Genomic DNA, 19,961 nt, shown 5'->3' on the forward strand with positions numbered 1-19,961 from the left:
CACACACAGGAAAGAAGTGGTTAAGTCCTTCAGGTTTCTACTTTGTAGTGGATGTCTTGTCCATTCCTACTGCTGCCACTGCTTCCCTCTTTAAATGCCCTTTTCTTGGCTTTTGTTCTTGACTACACCGAAGCTTTTCCAAAGTTAATACCAAATTATTGTGACTGTTCTGAAGGAGTCAATGCATCAGATATTGTTTTAAAACAATAGTCACCAAAGCCAGAAGTTGGGAGCAATCCTTGATCTCCAGATTTAAATGCCTACCAGGCCTCAAAGATTATATTTACACATTATCTCTCAAATTCATTTTCCTTCACTCAGGGCAGAAACATACCTCTGAACAAGAGTGCTCAGCCGAGGGGACAAGTAAGGGTAAAATCCAGCCAGTCACTGCTGGCCGGGCCATGTACCCTGGCTCAGCTCAGGTATGCATCAGCCCAGAGGAAAGGGCATCTTTGTGTGGACCAGCACAGACTTGCTCTAACCATCCTGACTGCACCTGCCTTGTTCCTGGCTCTTCCCATGTGCATACTGACCACTGTGATAGTCTACTAACACCTCTGGGATGGATCTAAACTGAGTACACACACACGCACACACACACGCACACGCACATATTCATAACAGGACAAATTATACACAAATTTACTAATGTATCATTACCAAAATTCAAATTAACTGAATGTGACCGAAATACTGTAGTGCTGAAATTGAACTTCTTTTACTCCAGTGAGGATATGGAACTAACATTTTTGTCACAGGACTGTTCTAGTTTGGTACTATATATACCATGTGTTATGTGATGATCCAATATCCAACTATTTTCCCTCTGTTAAAGGACCCCAGAACCATGACATCACTTGGCCTTTATTGAATTTACCTCTGTTTTAGTCTCATTATGTGACAACAGTTAAGGCAGCACTACTGATAACCAAAAAGATCTTATGTTCAAATGTCTCCTTGGATTTAAATCTCATGGTAGTACTCAGATAGTGAACTAATCATCCAAATAAACCATAATGTGCATATATTTTTAAAATATAAGCTAAAATCATAGGAGTTAATTTTAAAAATAAGAGCCCCAAAGGGAAAGACCATCAAGTCTGAATTTTTATGTCAAACGAAACTCAATTAAAATTCATCTCTTCCCTTACAGCTTATAATATTAGATTGCTACAGGAGGACTCAAGTGTAGAAGACACTACTTCTCACACTATGGCTTTAGGCTCTCCTATCAGTACATAAAGGAGGGGATATGTTCTCAATGGGGAACAGATAACTGCGAATTTTTTCCCATTGACTATATTTGCTGACAGAAAATATCAAACACCATGTAAAAACAAAATAATCTTATTTTATTGTTGAGACAATCCAGTGGAGGGTCAGCAAACTACAGCCTGAGGGACAACGCCAGTCCATGCCTTGTTTTCATACTGCCAGAGAGCGAAGAATAGTGTTCACATTATTAGGGAATTGTAAAAAGGAAAAAATGATGAACATACAACAGAGACAGTATTGTAGTTCACAAAGTCTAAAACACTTTACTATCTGGCACTGCAGATAAAACATTTTCCAACCCCCAAACTAGACAATACCCTAGTAAAGAAGATTGCTAACAAAAACTACATACAAAGAGTTATTCACGGTTTCTGCCTAAATTCATTGTTAAGAAATAGTCATCAGGGACTTCCCTGGTGGCGCAGTGGTTGGGACTCTGCACTCCCAATGTGGGGGGCCGGGTTCGGTCCCTGGGCAGGGAACTGGATCCCGCATGCATGCCACATCTAAGGAGCCCACCTGCCGCAACTGAGGAGCCGGCGAGCCCCAAGGAGCCCATCTGCCGCAACTAGGACCAGGCACAACCAAATAAATAAATAAATAAATATTAAAAAAAAGAAAAAAGAAATAGTCATCAGAAAGAAGATGGAGGGACAAATTTTACCATCCACAGGGTTTTTACTTCTTGGACCTCTATTATTAAGCATTCGTCAGCAAATGTCCATAGAGAGTATCTTGTGTCAAGTCTAGTGTGTTTAAGCTGGTCAGGGTGTGATAAGACCAACAACTTCATTTTGTTCATAGCCTCCCTCCTGAACTGCTTGCCTCCATCCAACTCAAACGTTGTTACCAGGCATCCCAGCCCTGCTGAGACCTTGCTTTACCCTTTGTTCACAGCATTGCCTTGTTCAGAGATCTGCTGGTCAACATCACTTCTCTGGCTCTGATCTCAACTTCCATTTGTAACCACTCTTTTGATGGTGCTACTTCAGAGCAAACCCAGAATGGTCTCACAGAGACTAGCCCATTCTTATATGACAGTTCTTGTACTGTACAGTGTAGCTGATGAGTGCCCATACTGGTATGAAGCCAGGCATCCTGTCACCCAGGGACATGGAAACTGAATATGCAACTGGTGATGCCAGACCAGGAAGCCAGCCAAACTGGCTCAGTCAGGACAAAAATCTACTTTGTGTTTGGTTTTTGCTCCAGTGTGCCTAATTCATTTGATGGGGACTTGGGTTTTCTTTTCAGATTTTGAATTTGAGAAAGATATTAATTTGGGGAATGAACTCAGGAACACTGGAATTCTAAGGCAGTCCACGGCAGTGTCTCTTAACTAAAAGCCAGGGACCCCTATGACAATGTTTATTTAGTATTGAATCCTGCTCGCTTGAATCAGAATTCTCTTGGGTGCTTTTAAAAATTCAGAATACTAGGACAAGCTCCTTAATATCTAATGAATCAGAATTTCTGAGAATGTTGTCCCAGTGTTATTCATTTGTGTACTAAATTTTCAGGACCAATGACCTAAGAGGGCTGTCGTACAGTTTCCAGGGGATTTTTTTTTTGACCCACTGAAATTATTTGCAAAAATTATCTGTGATGGTTCAAACTGCATTTTTGTAAAGTGATATTACCCATCATGAAATTCACAAATCAAAAAGATAAGAACCTCTGGTTTTAAGAGGAAATAGACCCACTTACTGGACAAGTAACAAGTCTTGGAAGGATAATGTTCCTCCCTGCCCACGGGGTCATGCAGCTCTTCACAGGTGCTAACAGCACAGACCCCCAACATTTCCATTTTACCCAGAGAAGTAGTTTTGCTAATTTTTCTTTGAGATCAGAGCTCCTCTGGGGTGCAGCTGAGGTCTGACCTTGCTATTTTGTATCCTAAAATCATTTGCATTCAGTAAAAGGTTGTCCAAGTATGAGGGCCACACGAAGCTCTTCATAGAATACAACTGACCCTGCCAGCATCTAAGACAAATGAGGAAAACACCGCTGAGTGGGGCAAGTGATTGCTCATCTCTCATCCCCAGTCAGTCAGGCCACTCACTTTACCTCTTTCCTCCAGTTCCTCTTTTGTGAAAAGGATTTTTTTTTTTTAACTGTCTTGTGATTCTGCACCCAGTTCCAATGTGTGGGGTTTTTCCACACCTCTAAGGGATTCTCACATACCACCAGATGGGTGTCCTACAATTTAACATAATTCTGACACTATCTACCTGAAGATAGCATCAGATCCCACAGGTTAAGGGCTCATCCCCTTGCACTTTGAGTGCCCATCACAACTCCAGATTGTAACTTGTGCTTCTGATCCATCAGCTATAGATCTGAGAACCTATATAGAACCTCCTTGGGTTTAATTAGTTTGCTAGAGAGGCTCACAGAACTCAGAGAAACAATTTCCTTACTAGATTGCTGGTTTATTATAAAAGGATATAACTCAGGAACAGCCAGATGGAAGAGATGCATAGGGCAAGATATTTGGGAAGAGGCTTGCAGCTTCCTTGACCTCTCTGGGCACACCACCCACCCAGCACCTCCGTGTGTTCACCAGCCTGGAAGCTCTCTGAACCCTGTCTTTTTTGGGGGTTTTATGGAGGCTTCATTACATAAGCATGATTAAGTAAATCATTAGCCGTTCATTGTGACTGAACTCAATCTCCAGCCACTCTCTCCTCCCTGGAGGTGGGTGTGGAGGGGATGAAAATTCCAACCCTGTAATCCCTCTGCTGGTTTCCCTGGCAACTGGCACAGTCCTAAGGAAGTCACCTCACTGACATAAGAGAAGACACCTTTATTACTCTCAGCACAGGAAACTCCAGGGGTTTTAGAAGCTCTGTGCCAGAAACCTGGTGGAAGACCAAATATATACTTCTTCCTATAAATCTCAATACCACAGATCTGACTCTACTTACGTCCCAAAGTTTAAAAAAATAATAATAATGTGAGAGTGAGAAAGTTAGAGATCGCTCAGTTGCTACCTAACTCCTTTGTTTTATGGAGGAAGATATCAAGGCTCAGAGTTAAAGGGATCTGTGAAAAGTTCCTAGCTTGATAAAAACTACAAGGACTGTCAATTACAATATCTCATTGGCTCCTTAAGATTCTTCAGGGCAAGATACGTTAGCTGGTTTTAGTAGATTATCTGGCTCCAAGTCCAATGCCCTTTCCACTTTACGAAACTGGCTCATAAATGAATGACAGATACGAAATTTCTGAGTAAATACAAAAGGAAATGTAAATATAATGCCCTATTATGACTATTTCACCTCTGACTCAATACGATTTTTTGTTTGCAGCTGGAAACAAAGATTCCTTAGCCACGTGGTGTAATAAACAGAACACCAGCCTGGTAATCAGGAGAACTACCCTAGAGGTACCCTTTCCTATGGCAAAGGATGCTTTCTTAGGTCGGTTTCCTAAATGGAAATTGATCCAGTCTTTCATACATTGCTCTCCAAGCAACTACCTAACCTTTGAAAACTTGATTTTTCATAACCAGTCTTCCTATCCACAAATCTTGCCTCATAGAGCCTTTTATGATATTTGCTTAATTCCTTCCCTAGAGTCCCTTCACTGGGCCGTGTAGAAGGTTGTTGCTGAGATCGGTTGGAGAAGAATTGAAGCTGAGGTGGAATATAAAATAATCAAAAAACAGTGAAATGCAGACAGACAAAATCTGACCTCAAACGCATTTAATAAAAACATCTCATTCAATGAGAAGCTGAGAAACTTATATTCTTGATTTAAAATGTATGTCAAAGGAGCCATCTCTTCAAGGTCAAACAAGTCTGTTTTGAAGCCAAGCAAGACTGAGAAAGGAAGAAAAACCTTGGCAAAACTCAAAATTGCAACTACTCAAAATAGGCTATTAACTTATTAGTCATGTGAGAAGCACTAAATGTATTTACTGCTATCATACTTCCCATAAGTGTCTTCCACAAGTGGAGACTGGGGAATGTACACAGAAAGAATAAAGTAAAATAAGCATAGAGACCATTAATAGTACAAACTCCATGAAGTTCTCAAACGGAAGATGCAGGAGCATACTTTTTAAGACAGTATGTTTCACTAGAGAAAGTTGATATTAAAATCAAGTTGAATATTTGAGTTGTTGAAAAGGGCCCACTATATATTTCTCCACTAATATCCTTGAATATGTATAATGTCAAGGCTGTCCTTAGTTATTTTGAGGATGGTTACCAGAAATCACTCCCCTTCTCCAACCTCCTCCTCTCTCCTTTCCTCAACTACAGATCTTGTTAAATATGCTTCAGAAGATGAGAAAATAAGGAAGATATCTGACAGATGAGCATTCTCTCCTAGCCTCCCTCTGACATAATTGAGTTGCATACGCCATTATGAAAAGTCAAAACTAGTCACAAATTTTAAGTTTATAAGTTTAATGCAGGAATCCCTTGTTACACAAATCGAATCCATCCCTAAAAGCCTGCTAGTGAATTTTTATAGTAGGACTGTGTTCCCAACCACTTTCCCTAAGTATCACTAAGACACTTTGCAACATCTACCTAACAATTCCCCCATTGTCTAATTATTTAATACTTGCTGCACACCTCAGTGGGTGTTGTTATATGCCAGACCCAACAGTACTGTATAGTTTTGGATATTATTACATTTTCTTTCAATAATGCAACAAATATATACCCTAATATAAAGAAATTGTTAAGCAACCATTTGAAGATAGACAATGAACACAAAAAACAATTGCAAGAGGAATTTGAAGAGCAAGGCAGATTTTACAAATAGTTGCTTACTGACTGCAGTTACCTGAGTGACGTCTCTCAGCAAGAGGAGGCTGCTTGATGGGAGGTGAAGGTGACCAAGAACCACCTGGTAAAAGAGAGAAACAGTGAATGTGTGAAGTCCACCCACGGTCAAATGCAAGGAACTGGTAGACAGCCTTCTCCTGGCACTTGAGATCCCGTTAACCTTGGTCAACTGGACCAGAACAGGGAAAAGAAGAAGCTCTCCAACCACTTTGAATATTGAGAATGATGGCTAAGACTAACCTCTAGTCCAAGGAGAACACTCTTAAATGCACATTATATCAGACTGCTGAGAAAGAATAGATGGGAAATCCAAAATATAGACAATTTTGTCTTCTACTCTGACACACTATACAACGTAAACAAATGCAGAACTCCTCATTGCTAAGATAACCTCTAACGATCTATCTCTCCAATAATCATGCCAGAGATGCCCAAACCCTGAAGCAAGGAATTCAGCTGGGGTCAAAAGCTAAGCCGGAGATTTGGTTCCACTTGAACTTATGAACAAAAAATGCAAATGCTTTCTCTGGAGCATTTTTCACATAGTTTGCAATGTGGATCCTCAGTTTATTTTTGGCTTGTGTGACAGGAAATTAGTGAAGGGCCCTCTGGGGGCTCAATCATAGATGGACGCTTAGGAACATGCCTGTGTGACGACAAATTTCCTGCCAGGTTGGGACCCCAGCATCAGAAATAGGCTCCCAGTGACTCATTCATCTCCAATAGAGCTCCTGGGATTTCTACAGCATCACAGAGCCCTGCAGAGTGTGAGGATACACCCTGACAGCTGTTTAGCTCTGACTCCAAGCCCTTCTGTGTAAACAGCACTAATCCAGCTGGTTGCTGTCTCTCTCTCACTGGGATCTGGTTCCCTCTGTCCTCTTGTCTAGTCTTCTAAAAGATATCAGAAGCGTAGCTGCCTTTGCCCTGCGAGGAAGACATTTGGATAAATGTCAACTGAACATTTTGATAGAAGAGCTGATTGAAGGAGTCTTGGGCTATATATGAAAAGGCAACTGGAATGTGAAAGGTGCAGTCATCTGAGAAATTTGGAAAGGCAAACTACATAAATGACAAAAAGTAACGGCAGCCTGACATGGAGAGGAACATAATCCTGCTGAAACAGAGAACAGATAAAGAAATACTCGCAAAACTCCTTTTCCACACCATAGAGAAAACGTAAGCTTGTTTGTATCGCATATAACAGCTCAAGAGCACACAAAGCGGCTACTCCACACTGCCTGGATTTGCAGCAGGGGATGGATTTTTGCTCCTTTGAGGAGCCTGATTTTGATCATAGTGATGTGCATGTGACCTGAGCAGAGTCAGGAACTGACTTTCCCAAAGAGAAAAGAGAGTATTTTGTGATGCTTCTGATGGTATGCCCTGCTTTTTCCCAATGAGTCTGATCAGCTGCTTTACAACTTATAAGACGACTAGGTACTATGCATTGTTATCCGTTTCAATCCAGCGGGCTCCCTCTCTTGCTCTGAGCAGGTGGTCTTCTGCTGCTACACATAAATAGTGCCTCAATCCAGATTCTGGTGGTGTCACATCAGACCCATGTCCCGTGTTACAGGAACAGAGGACATGTGCCATAGTTATCATGATGTGAACATGTCTGTTAGACCCAAGAGAGACCGTGTGTGTGTGTCTGAGTGACCATTTTCAAAAAGCAGCAGGTTTTGTTGTTGCAGTAAGTATCCTTAGACTAGGAAAAGGCTCTGGAGGCAGACTAGGTGTGGTCTTAGGCAAGTTACCTAACTTTTACAAGTTTTTTCTTCTTTATACATGAAATCACAATAATACCAACTACCTTACAGGTATTGTGTCAAATTTAGAGAGAATGTACATAAAGTACAGGGAACTCGGGAGGAAGGCCATAAATTAGATAGATTTTATTTTTATTATAATTATTAAGTTGGAAAGCTATTATTTAACACACTGGCTTTTTTTAAACCTTTCCAGGAACATCACAAGGAAACCATTCCTAGCCTCAGGTTCTCTCTCATTCCTTGAAGAATTCTCCTATCAAGGGTTCAGGGGAATCTGAGGGTGAAGAGTAGAGGTGCGCCTCCGAGAGCTGCATGTCCCTGGCCCATTTATTGGTCAACAAGGATTATAATAACAGAAAGCTTTTCTCAGGAAATGGCAATCAAAGGGTGAGCCTAGTAACACCTCTCCTTAAAAGGCAAAAGTAAACTCTCACTGACTTTCAGTTTACAGAAAACTCTGAAATAATGTCCACTCGCAGGAGATGGTGTTGCTCATAAATGGTGTTCAAACTTTATTCCAAACAAGCTCATTAATAAACAAAGAAGGTTGTACACTTCATTCATTCGATCATGATGGGAAAACAGAAGCACAGAACTGAAAATCTGTATAGCATATCACGTCTACACAGATTTCACTAACAAATGGGCATTGCTCCTGCAGTGAATTCCCTCCTTTATATTATCATGGCCACAATATAAAAAGAACCATCCTGGTCAGTTGTCATAAGTGTTACGAATTTATCACAGCTGTACCCACACAAGTCTGTTTGCCAACAGCTGGGTCTGAATTCATAGTCCATTCTCCTTGACACACAGAGCTGACCATCCAAACGATGCCTTATCACAACCCACAGAGGCTTCAACAAAAACAAAAGCCAAATACCTTCAGAACAACCCCTACAGACTGACGCTGATCCCAAACCAAGGATGGGTTCTATTTCCGATAAACTCACTTGAAGATTTTCGGGGGTTGTATATATGAACGGGCGCATGATGACCTAAAGGATAACCCAGAAATATTTCAAGGGTCACTTCACAGACCAAATTGTACTTTATTAATAGGATATTTAAAAAGTCAGGAATAAGAGCTTAAGTTTTAAACACCTTAATCAAATGGTATTTTAATATGAGCAGCAGATACAACTGTCTCCTATAAATTCCCAGTGCTTACTTGCATTTCTTTCTTGGAAGGTTCAAAATTCCTCAGCTGTTTCTTCCTGATTTATCTGACTCAATGGAGCCATTCAGTGATATCCTTAATCAGACCTAGGAGATGTCCTTTGTTTGGCTCATATTTACTGAGCACCAAGTATGAGGCGCAGAGAATGGTTCAGCTAGTTCTCTCTGGGGTGGACCCAGTGATGGTATATGGTCAGACCACCCAAGACGGCTGTTCTCTTGCTCTCTGTACATCCCCTCCTTGACCAGTACCTGTTTCACCTACACCCTACTCACATAACTGACCTTCCTATGTACTTGCCCCAGCCCCCAGCTAGTGATTGTTCTTACCAAAGGGGCGGTGAAGGGCTTGCCCTTCTGCTAGTTTCCCTGGTAACCCATGAGCCAACCTGACATACATTCCCTCTATAACTGGTAATCTTCCCTTCCCCACCACCCCCTCCACCGGAAGCCAAGACTGCGACCATGTCCTGCCCCACCATCCACCACATACAGTGGGGTGTCACTCCAAGACTTTGCTTCAGACACGTAAGATTCCCCTATCCATTAAACCAATAGTGTCTCTGTCACCAACTCTGAGCTCTTTCTTCAGTCTTGAAGCTCGCAAGTACAGAGCTTGAAGGCCTGTGCGGTGCAGACCAACAGGTGGCAAAAGCAAATATTCAATCCAGATACTTGGAAAAGTATCCCTTTATCAGATCACCCAGAAACCAAAGATACTCCTCTTGTGGGACATTTCAACACAGAATTGTTTGGGGAGCTAAGTGAATTATATTTTTTATTTAGATTCAAATGTGATCTCCTAACGGTTTCAAGCATATTTTGCTTTTATTAATTTGCCTTAATTAACAGTACTTACCATAGTACTTATCATAGTACTGGACTATATACTTATTTTTTAAATTAACATTTGTAGAAGTAAATTAAACTGAGGCACATTCTCAGGAGAAAGAAAGGTGAAGCAGTCCACTGGGGCTCATTCTGGTGCTAATATTTTATTTGGTTCTCACTTGCCTTTAGAGTTTCTTCAAGAAGGGATTAGGTCAGTAGTTTAACACTCTGTAAACTGAGTGACTGAACTTCAGCACAGAATTCAACCTCCAGTTTAGAGGATTTATCTGAAGGGTTTTTATGGGCAAATGGTGTCTTCTGCATCGACTGTCATAAAATTGGAAGTAATTTCACACATGGGGGTCCCGTTCAAGTTCCAAAGTGAGACGGAGCAAGGTTCTAATCCCTGTCCTGCCACTTGCCAGCAGTACCTTCATACAAGTTGCCAAGCCCTTTAGGGCTCACTTTTCCCATATGTAAAATAGAAAGGATAATGGTTCTATCTATGGGACAGCTTCAAGGATTAACAGAGAAAGTACACGTGCATTTTCAGAGAAACAGAACCAACAGGACATATAGAGATATATGAGGAGGGATTTATTATGGTAATTGGCTTATGTGATTATGGAGGTCAAGATATGCCACAATACACTGTTGGCAAGCTGGTGACCCAGGAAAGCTGGTGGTATAATTCAGTCCCAGTCTGAAGGCCTGAGAACGGGGGGATCAGATAATGTAACTCCCAGTTCAAGGTCAAAGGCTCAAGAACCAGGAGCCCCCATGTCCAAGGGCAGGAGCAGATGGATGTCCCAGCTCAAGGAGAAAATTCATCCTTCCTCCACCTTTTTGTTCTATTTGTACCCTCAATGGATTGAACAATACCCACCCACACTGGTGAGGGTGAATCATGTTTACTTAGTCTGCTGTTTCAAATGCTAATCGCTTCCAGAAACGCCATTCCAGACAAACCCAGAAATAACGTTTTACCAGCTATCTGGATGCTTCTTAGCCCAGTCAAGTTGGCACGTAAAACTAACCATCGCAATAGGTAATACACTTAGCACTAATCACATAATAAATACCCAATTAATACTGACTCTCATAATTATTCTTACAGCCATCTTTAGCCTCCAGTTCCAAACTTAGTTCAGTTTGTTGGTTACAAGAGTCCCAGGTGCTGACCTGGGTCTGACCTGCAGACAAGGATCTCTTCTTTGGTCTCATTCTTTTTTTTTCTCTGGTCTCATTTTTTTTTTGTGAGGGGTAGCACAAGCTCTTACTAAAGTGAACAGCTCTTAGTAATCACAATAAATGCAAGGAGCAGTAGACGTAAGTGTCCAGATTATGAAGGAAACACTTAAAGAAGCCTTGAAAGACGTAACTAGATCATAATAAAGCAGAACATAGTATTCAAAACTGAAATCTAAATTTCTCTAACCCACTGACTTCCCAGCCTCCAAACATTACTAGGTTAATAAACATTGTGGACTGATTAATAGGTGAAAATAACAGCCTCTACTTTCACTGTTTAAAATGTTTAATTATTTTGTTAATGCATCAGAATAGGGCTTTGATCCATGAAATTCTGTTTGATATTTGAGTATAACCCACGTTATAACCACAAATCCAAGAAGATATATCAGTTTTGCTCCTGAGGATGTATTCCCACATGAAAATACCCACTCTTCACTCCTTGACTCAATCCTCCTGAAATTCCCTCTTTGGGTACAGCTGCCCTTATAGATGCCCAAACAGGACTATAAAGGACTATTATTTTTCTCTCAGAAGGGCAGCTTGGGTTTTCTTATTCCTCAGCTTTGCATCTGTCTCCTCTCAGGTGTGTCCTTCTGGCTTGGAAAACCGGACAGAATAAAAGCCTTCAGTTGCATTACCTGCCAAAGCAATCTGAATTTTACATCTGGAATACCTCTTTCAGGCCCACCTTTCTCAGATACCACAAGGAACAATCATTGTTTTTTTTTGATCAATCATTGTTTTTAAGTTGGGCAAAGACAGCAACAATGTGAGATAGGTTTTAAATTTTAAAAACAGAAAAACATTTAATGGATGAATGTGGTCACAGTCTTCCTCTCCTTCCCAAGGGTTTTTTCTTCTAGTGCTTTTTTTTTTTTTTTTTTTACCACACTTACTGCTACGTATCATAATTTAATTGGCCCCAGTCTACTGACAATAAGTTACAAAATAAGAGTGTTTTTTAAAAAAACTTTCACAAGCTATTTTGAAAAGCACGTTGAGTCTTGGTTTTCTTTTGGAAGCTTCACTCCTCTCCTTTCTTCTCCCCATCTCACTGATTCCACCCCTGTACTACATTCAAGGCTGCCTTCCTATTTACCTCCTTCCCCAAGAGAAGGGACATACTCCTTCCCAGAACTCAGACTGAATTTCTTCTCAGATCTTCAAGAAAGAATTAGATCAAATTCAGTTACAAATGTTTCCCAAACTCCTTGGAAGAAAACTGTTTAATAAATTTACAACGATCCAGAAATTATCCTTTTTAATCCTTCTCAAGGATTGTCTGCACATGGATGGATTTCTCTCAAATGATGTCTTATCATGCTCTCTTCCCACATCCCATATTATTTAGAAAGAACTCATCTATTTCAAAAGGAGAGAAGGGCAGGCAAGAGGATTGGATTTGAGCAAAGCACAACTATATGTTTATCATCCTCACCCCAACCCTAAATCACTGAGTTATTCTCTCTGTTAGACTTAGCTCATCCATTATTGCTAAGTGTCAGGGTGCTTTTATCTCCAGTCCCAGGACAGCAGTGTGTAATGGAAGTACCTCTGCCAAGAAATATTGATACACAGAAAAGAGTCAGGACCAGTCAGGCAAAGCCCCTATCTGATGAGGCAATGTACATACTTGGCTCTAGTCTTATATATATACAAAGTAGGTTAAGACAATTAATTATGTGAACTTTCAAGACAGAAAAGCAAGTAAGTTTGCACGCATTTATGACAATAACTACCAAGTGCAGCTTGTTGCTGTGGAGGGGAGAAGAGGAAGCCTTTTTTAGTCTAGATATCTAACTGGTCCCCCAAGAAGCTGTAAGATGACCAGGAACTAGGAGAGCACACAGAGCAAAGATTCATCCTTTCAGGCAGAAGGAAGAGAAAGAAGAATTCTGGGTACTTGCTCCAGATTTGGAAACAAGCATTTAGTGCTGGGGGACAAAGGTATTTCAGTTCGCAAAGGTGATTCATTCTCTCTCTCCCCCCACCCCCTCCCTCTTCCCCACCTCCCCATCACCATCAGGAGGTCGTAGACAGTTTCCCTGCCCTGGGGCTGAGAACTCCCTACGGTTAAGTCGCTGCCTTTGACAATACAGTTACCTGGACAACTGAGGTATGGAAAACAGAGCTGCAGTTCAGATAAAGCTCCAACAGAGGTTCCCATTGTTTCCCCCATAGAGTGTCCACCAGCGTGCATGCAGAGGTTCAGATTACATACAGATTTCCATTCTCCATCAGCCCCTAATTAAAAATAAAACCTCCCGCCATCTGCACGTAACCCTCACAAACCTTTTTTTCCCTTTGGGCTCAACCTTCTCTCAAGCTCAGTCTGTGCCCAAATGCAGATTACCCTGGCAAGTCTGAAGTGTTTTGGCATGAGGTAAGGGTGGGAAAAGGTACTGTTTTTTTTTTTAACTTGATTCTTAAAAAGAAAAAAGAATCAATCTTTAACTTAGGTGAAAATAACTTCAGATGCTTATTTGTACACTTTAAATATTACTCTTTGAAAAGAACAGCTAAAGAGCTGTTTGAAGCGCAACCAAACAGGAAGGCTCCGAACAGACCTTGACGCAGATGCTCTCTATTACACTGTAATTGTGAAATGCCCAGCAGGACTCGAAAGAGTGACAAGGTCATTGCACAACCTTGCAGCGCTGCAGCTTGTGTGTGATGGGGGAGGAGGAAATGTGCTTGAAAGCTATGGGGCAACTCAGAAAGGTACAGGGGAAGCAGCTTTTTGTCCCCTACTAAGACAGAAGTGCTTTCTTTATACCCGCTTGAGAATGCAGAAATACAAATTTGCTCAACACCACAATGACACAGGACAAGAGGGGTTTCCCCTTTCCTTCTACGCAAGCTGCTCACTTTCTATGCCATCTGCTGACTTTCTATGCAATTTAGTAAAAGTCAGATATGAAAAACTCCCTTTAAAATATGATTTCTAAGATCCTCTACTCCTCTGGTCTCCCTACCCCACCTCATCTCCCCCAGTAAAACAAGTCAAGACAAACATTCAGAGTCCAGATAACTTTCCTGTGGACATGTGACCTGATACAGACAAGCACAGAGTAACTGGCTGCTGGAAATATTTCCACAGCATCGCATAGACCTGCTTCTCTTTTTGTATTTCTTGCCCCAATTTCAAGCACGTTTACCTCTTCAGGTGCTCCTCCTAGGAAAGTCTCTGAGGATCTGGCGAGCTACCTTTTAACGCACTTAATTCAACCAACATTATGTTTCGGGTGACCTATGACAGCAATCCTCCTAGAAAGGGGACAGAGAGGGTTCCCTTCACTCAGACTCTCAGTGTGGGGCTCAGCATTTGATTTAGTCTTAGGAGTAAAGCAACCATGTGTGATCGCTTGCATGGTACCAGTCCCTCCTCTCCTTTCCTTTCTTTCATTCCCGAAGCATTAACTGAGCACCTCTGGTGTGTCCACCACTATGCTCAGGTTCTAGGAATCCAGCTAGGAAAAGACAAATAGAGCAGTCTCTCTGATTTTATGTTGCTTGTAATCTAGCAGACATCTAAGAGTCACTAACACACGCCAAAATAGATAATGGCTCAAATGCCGGAGCAGTTAATTTCTCACTCATATAAAGTAGAAAACAGGAGTTTTTGAGTAGCAGGCAGCTCTCCCCCAAGTATTGACGCAGGGATCCAAGATTCTTCTGTTTTGTGTCTCTGCCATATTCAACACTGGCTTTTAAGGTTGCCATGGTTATCTGCATTGAGCCACTGGATGAGGAAAGGCAAAAGGCGGAGGCAGAGGGCAGGGGGGAGTGCTGGACACAGGAGGTAGTTTGGGTCAGTTCATGGAACCTGGTCAGTCGCAGGGTCTCCCCTACCTTCAGGGAAGGCTGGGAAATGCAATCTCACCATGTGCCCAGGAAGAAGAAGCAACAGTTTTCATAAACAGCTAACCAGCCTCTGCCAGGAGGTCAGGAGAACAGATGACATGGGACAAAGGAAAGGAGATCCTACAGCAGAATTCAGGGAAGGCAGAATTCACATAAGGAAAGGAAGAGAAAATGGAACTCAGAGCAAACCAGGGGTATTCAAAGCAACAACAGGGCTCCGAGTGATTTGGGGAGACCTCTTGGGAGCCCCTACCATGTGAATAGCAACTCGTCAGGTGAATCTTCCAGAAGATAATGGATCATCAGAGCATAGACAGCGACGCATGGTAGCTGAGGACCGAAGGCATCAGAACCACAGGAGATGAACTGACACATGGTGACTGAGAGCCCATAACATCAGCCCATGTGGTTTCCAGTTGAGCTAAAATGTTCACAAAGAAGTCTGCGTGCCTGGTGCAAATCAGTCTTACGAATTGGTGACTAGGAGCTATATTCAGCTCTAGGTGGGGTTTTGGGGGAGCCGATAGCATGCTATAATGTTGGAAAATGTCACACGAGAAATCTAATTTTTCCAAGTTCTCTCGAACAATCAAAAGAGCCGGCAAGAGTGAATCCTCATTCTTGAGTAGCAATAATCCGACAACTTGGATTAGCCACTGACCTCCCTCAGCTGGGCCTGCTCTCGCCAATACACCAAAGCCCTACAACTTATTTCATTTATATTTTCTACCTGAGTCATGCAGACATATGAATTTGCAACCCCTAATGTAAATAGTTAAATTCTTAACCAGTCAGAAATAAAACAGGAAGAACGAATTCAAGGACTTGGGCGTTTTCAGGGTCTGACAGCAACCCCATAGAACACTGCCGTATGTACACATACGTAGATGTACAGACATATGTAAAACAGCAACATGAGACTTGACTCTGCTTCATGTTTACTTATTTAAGCATTTGTTTTCTTCAATTCAGTATGAGTAATTTTGAAGGCAAGGCTCAGAGTACCTGACCCATAGTAGGTGCTCAGTTAAGGCTTTTGAAAGAAATCACAGTAAATTTATAACAAAGAATCCCTTGAAAATGAACTGAAATAAAGAAAATATGAGTAAGGCATTGAGGCAGTATCCCTGACTTGGGACAGATCCCACCAGGATATAGACCCCAAAGCCCAGGTGGGGACTGAGACCCTTGAATGTGTCAATGAGTGCCTTTATAAAGAAGGCAGAGAAGGAAAGAAAGCATCCCAGCTGGAGACAAGAAGTAAGAGAGAACTGAGGAAGAAAAGGGTGCTAAAAAGATTCAAGAGTCCATTGACGGGCTTCCCTGGTGGCGCAGTGGTTAAGAATCCACCTGCCAAGGCAGGGGACATGGGTTCGAGCCCTGGTCCAGGAAGATCCCACATGCCACAGAGCAACTGAGTCCGTGAGCCATAACTACTGAGCCTGCGTGCCACAACCACTGAGCCCACGTGCCACACTACTGAAGCCCCCGTGCTTAGAGCCGTGCTCCGCAACAAGAGAAACCACCGCAATGAGAAGCCTGCGCACCACAACAAAGAGCAGCGCCCGCTCGCTGCAACTAGAGAAAGCCTGCGCACAGCAGCGAAGACCCAATGCAGTCAAAAATAAAATAAATACATTTTTTTAAAAAGCTGTATAAATATATACCTTTAAAAAAAAAAAAAAGTCCATTGGCTCAGATGATTACTTGGGTGGTGTCCTGACTGGTCTCTCTGGAAGGTGCAAGTGAACAAGCCATCCCAGCATCACTCCCCCCACCTAGAACACTCAGGGATCCAGAGAGCTATGTGGCAGCAACCAGAGGTTCCCAAGGGGAACAGCCAACCTCACTGCCACCTGCTGGAAGAGCTCCCTCACATGGCTTAGTGAACAGCTTCGTCAACCACCATTTATCTACACTGTAGGAGTTCAGTAAAGATTGGATTGGGTTGAACGGAACTTAAAGGAACTGAATTGATGTTACTGAGAGCAACTTAGGTTACAGGACAGGGAAGCAACTTGGCCTTCCACGAGCTCTGTGCAAAGGGCCTGCCCCTGCTGAAGGCACCAAGAGTTATCAAAACCAATCAAGCCCCTCAGCAAGTCTCTTGGGAATGATTACTCCTTGCTGTGAAGATGCCAGGGGCTAAGTGAGGCGCCAACAATTGTCCAGTTAACTCTAAGAGTTACCCATACAGGGAAACAGGGGCTCTGGCACCAGCTGCCCAGCCAGGCAGAGTGAGAAATGTTGGCAAGGCGGCTGGTGGGGGCTGGCACGTCTGGACACAAAGGTGTTAGCTTAGCCTCCTAATAGTTTTCTTGTACAACAATGAAAGTCTTGCTGGAAGTCTCTTTCTATCCCCTCTCACGCTAACTCTTCTCTCTACTCTCCTAATTGCCAAGGGGAAGAAGAGGCAAAGTTATTTTCTAACCTTTTCTGGGAAAACTAAAGCAGGGTTCTGGTCATTTTCAGGAACCAACAGTAGCCTCATTCAATCAACATATATTTATTGACAACTTACCGTATGCTAGGTGCTAGGTGTAAAGCAATGAATAATAGAGATCTGGTAGTTTATTCTCTATCTGAGGAGAAAGACAGTGAGCCAGTAAACACATACAACATAACTAACTGTGACAAATGTTTCAAAGAAAATGAGTATAGTGTACTGATAGGAAGATTACAAACAGTGTGGTGGCAGCTTTGTTAGAGAAAGCCTTTCAGAAGAAACTGAGACCTGAAGGTAAAGAAGGATCCAGCCATGAGAAGAGCAGCTAGCAAAGACTGTTCCAGGTGAGAGAACAGCATGAGAAATCTTCAGGTGTCTGAGAGGCCAACAGGAGAAGTTACTGGAGGCTGGGTCAGATGTGCACACCTCAGGGGTACAGAGACTGGCCTGAAAGAAATACATAGAAAGGAAATGAATGTGAGGCCTTTTCGTAGCACCCATATTTTAGGGTCCACATGGGCTTTTGTGACCCCTGCACAGGAACCCCCTCCAGTGAATGGCACAGAGCAAACCAGAGTCCATGACCAGTTCAGGTCATGCTCACATAGGAAGGCTATGCTGGACTCACAAAGCATCCATCTTCCATGATCCAAAGAGTAAACATGGATCAGAACCAGCCCTGCTGGGACCAGCTGAGAGTAGGGTTTTCTCTGCTCTTCGTCACCCACACTCCAGCCAGCCACACCAGTTCGAAATGGCATCAGAAGGTTGCTTGCAGTGCTCTAGAACAAACACTCACAGCTAAGGCAGGCAGCAGGCTTAGCCACTGGCAGAGGTATGCCTCCCCACGGCTGGCCTAGGTGAAAGGTTCAGGATAGGAAGTGGATTTAATAGCCAGGTTGTTTACTATCAGGTCACAGTTCATATAAGAAAAATCTATGATTCCTAATAAACACAGACATCCAGACAGGGAGGATGTTCTTTTCACAATGAACAAAACTCATCCTTTTGGTCTGGCAGCTTTCAGAGGCATTGTTCTTGCCATTTCTTTTACAGTCCAAGGTTGTTAAGGTAGAGATTAATTTCCATTGCTAGGATTACCTGCTAAGTGGATGCCTTCAGGCACTGGATATATGTTTCGTTTTGTTCTGTTAGAAGCTAATAAATTTCCTGAAGGATAATATAATCTGGCTGAAGTGCTACCTATGTGATAACTTCAGGCCAATGGGATAGGAACTATTTGAACAGTGTCTAGGAAGACCTTTCTGAAAGAGGTGAAGCGGGGTAGGGGCACCTTGACAGGCCCTAAATCATGAGCTTGTTTTGCTTGGCCCTTACTGAAAAAACACTGACTCTCTCTGGCAAAATGTAGACGTGAATTCAGTGTTATTCATATATCGAGCCTGAGCCCAGACATTAAACTTCAAGCCTCAGCTTTCAATTCTTCCTGGTTAAGGTTTTGATGCAGGAGTCAAGGCTCCTACCATGAGCCAGCCAACACACTCATATCCACTCCATGTCATCACAAAGATAAATTAAATCCAGCCAGAATTAAATGCAAGCTCTTGGTGGCTAGGTCAGAACTGACTGGGTCAAGGTTATACCTCCAACTGGTCTGAAGCTACATATTTCTGTTTGTTTATTTATTTTTAGGAGTTATTTCTGCACAAGGAGATATCTTTTTGTCAATATTTTTATATCTCAGTTAGGGATTCGCCCCACTCCCACCGTGTGTGTGTGTGTGTGTGTGTGTGTGTGTGTGTGTGTGTGTGTGTGTGTGTGTGTGTGTGTGTGTGTGTGTGTGTGTGTGTGTGTGTGTGTGTGTGTGTGTGTGTGTGTGTGTTTTTAAGCTAAAGAAAACCTTACCACCCAGGTCCAGCAGCGATGAGTGTGTGAGGCATGCCTCTTTCATCCATAATAAGCCTCCAAAGAGACTCAGGCAGAAATTTACCGACTGTTTGGCTTGGTCACCTTGGGGTGATTAGAACAGAATTTTTCACAAACTTTAAGAGCAGCAAAAGACTTTCCACAAAGCGATCACATAACCCGGGACACGTAGGCATATGCAACTTTTCAAGTCCCAACCTCTCTTTCCTGCAGTTCTAGACAGGAATATAATGTAGCAGAAGGACGGCTCCTGCAGTAAACTGAAAGGGCGGTGAACTCCTAATGCTTTCCCCCATGGTAGGCAGCAGTGCAGAAGTCAGACGCAGAAGGCGAAGCTTGAACCCATCCTTTGTGCCCATAGCTACACTCATTGGACTCGCTAAAAAAAAACCCAAAAGCCGGCTCAGCAAAAACATTTACATCAAAGACCCACTCTGTTCTGCTTTGAGATATTGCAAGTTATCCTCACTTAACCTAACCACACTTAACTCTGGAGACTGAGGAGGGGGTGAGGGGGAAGGTGGTGACGGGCAGCTGAAACGGCTGAAAGAGTTGATTGACTTTTATGTCTGAGACTTTTCATGGTAAGGACTGTCAAGAACAGGGCAAGTCTGTTATTCATCCCCTTTCCCTCAAGAAACAGTT

At 42.5% G+C, this 19,961-nt stretch overlaps 1 long non-coding RNA gene across 3 annotated transcripts in view; it reads right to left on the bottom strand.

Moving 5' to 3' along the window:
• LOC307181773 overlaps positions 1 to 19,961 on the bottom strand; it is a 752,523-nt gene that overhangs the window by 571,783 nt on the left and 160,779 nt on the right. For all 3 annotated transcript variants that reach the window (XR_013827034.1, XR_013827035.1, XR_013827036.1), the window contains exon 3: positions 6,079 to 6,141. This is a non-coding gene — a long non-coding RNA (uncharacterized lncRNA). The remainder of the gene's footprint in view (positions 1 to 6,078; positions 6,142 to 19,961) is intronic.

The sequence above is a fragment of the Stenella coeruleoalba genome, assembly GCF_951394435.1.
Source record: "Stenella coeruleoalba genome assembly, chromosome: 2".
Lineage (NCBI taxonomy): Eukaryota > Metazoa > Chordata > Mammalia > Artiodactyla > Delphinidae > Stenella > Stenella coeruleoalba.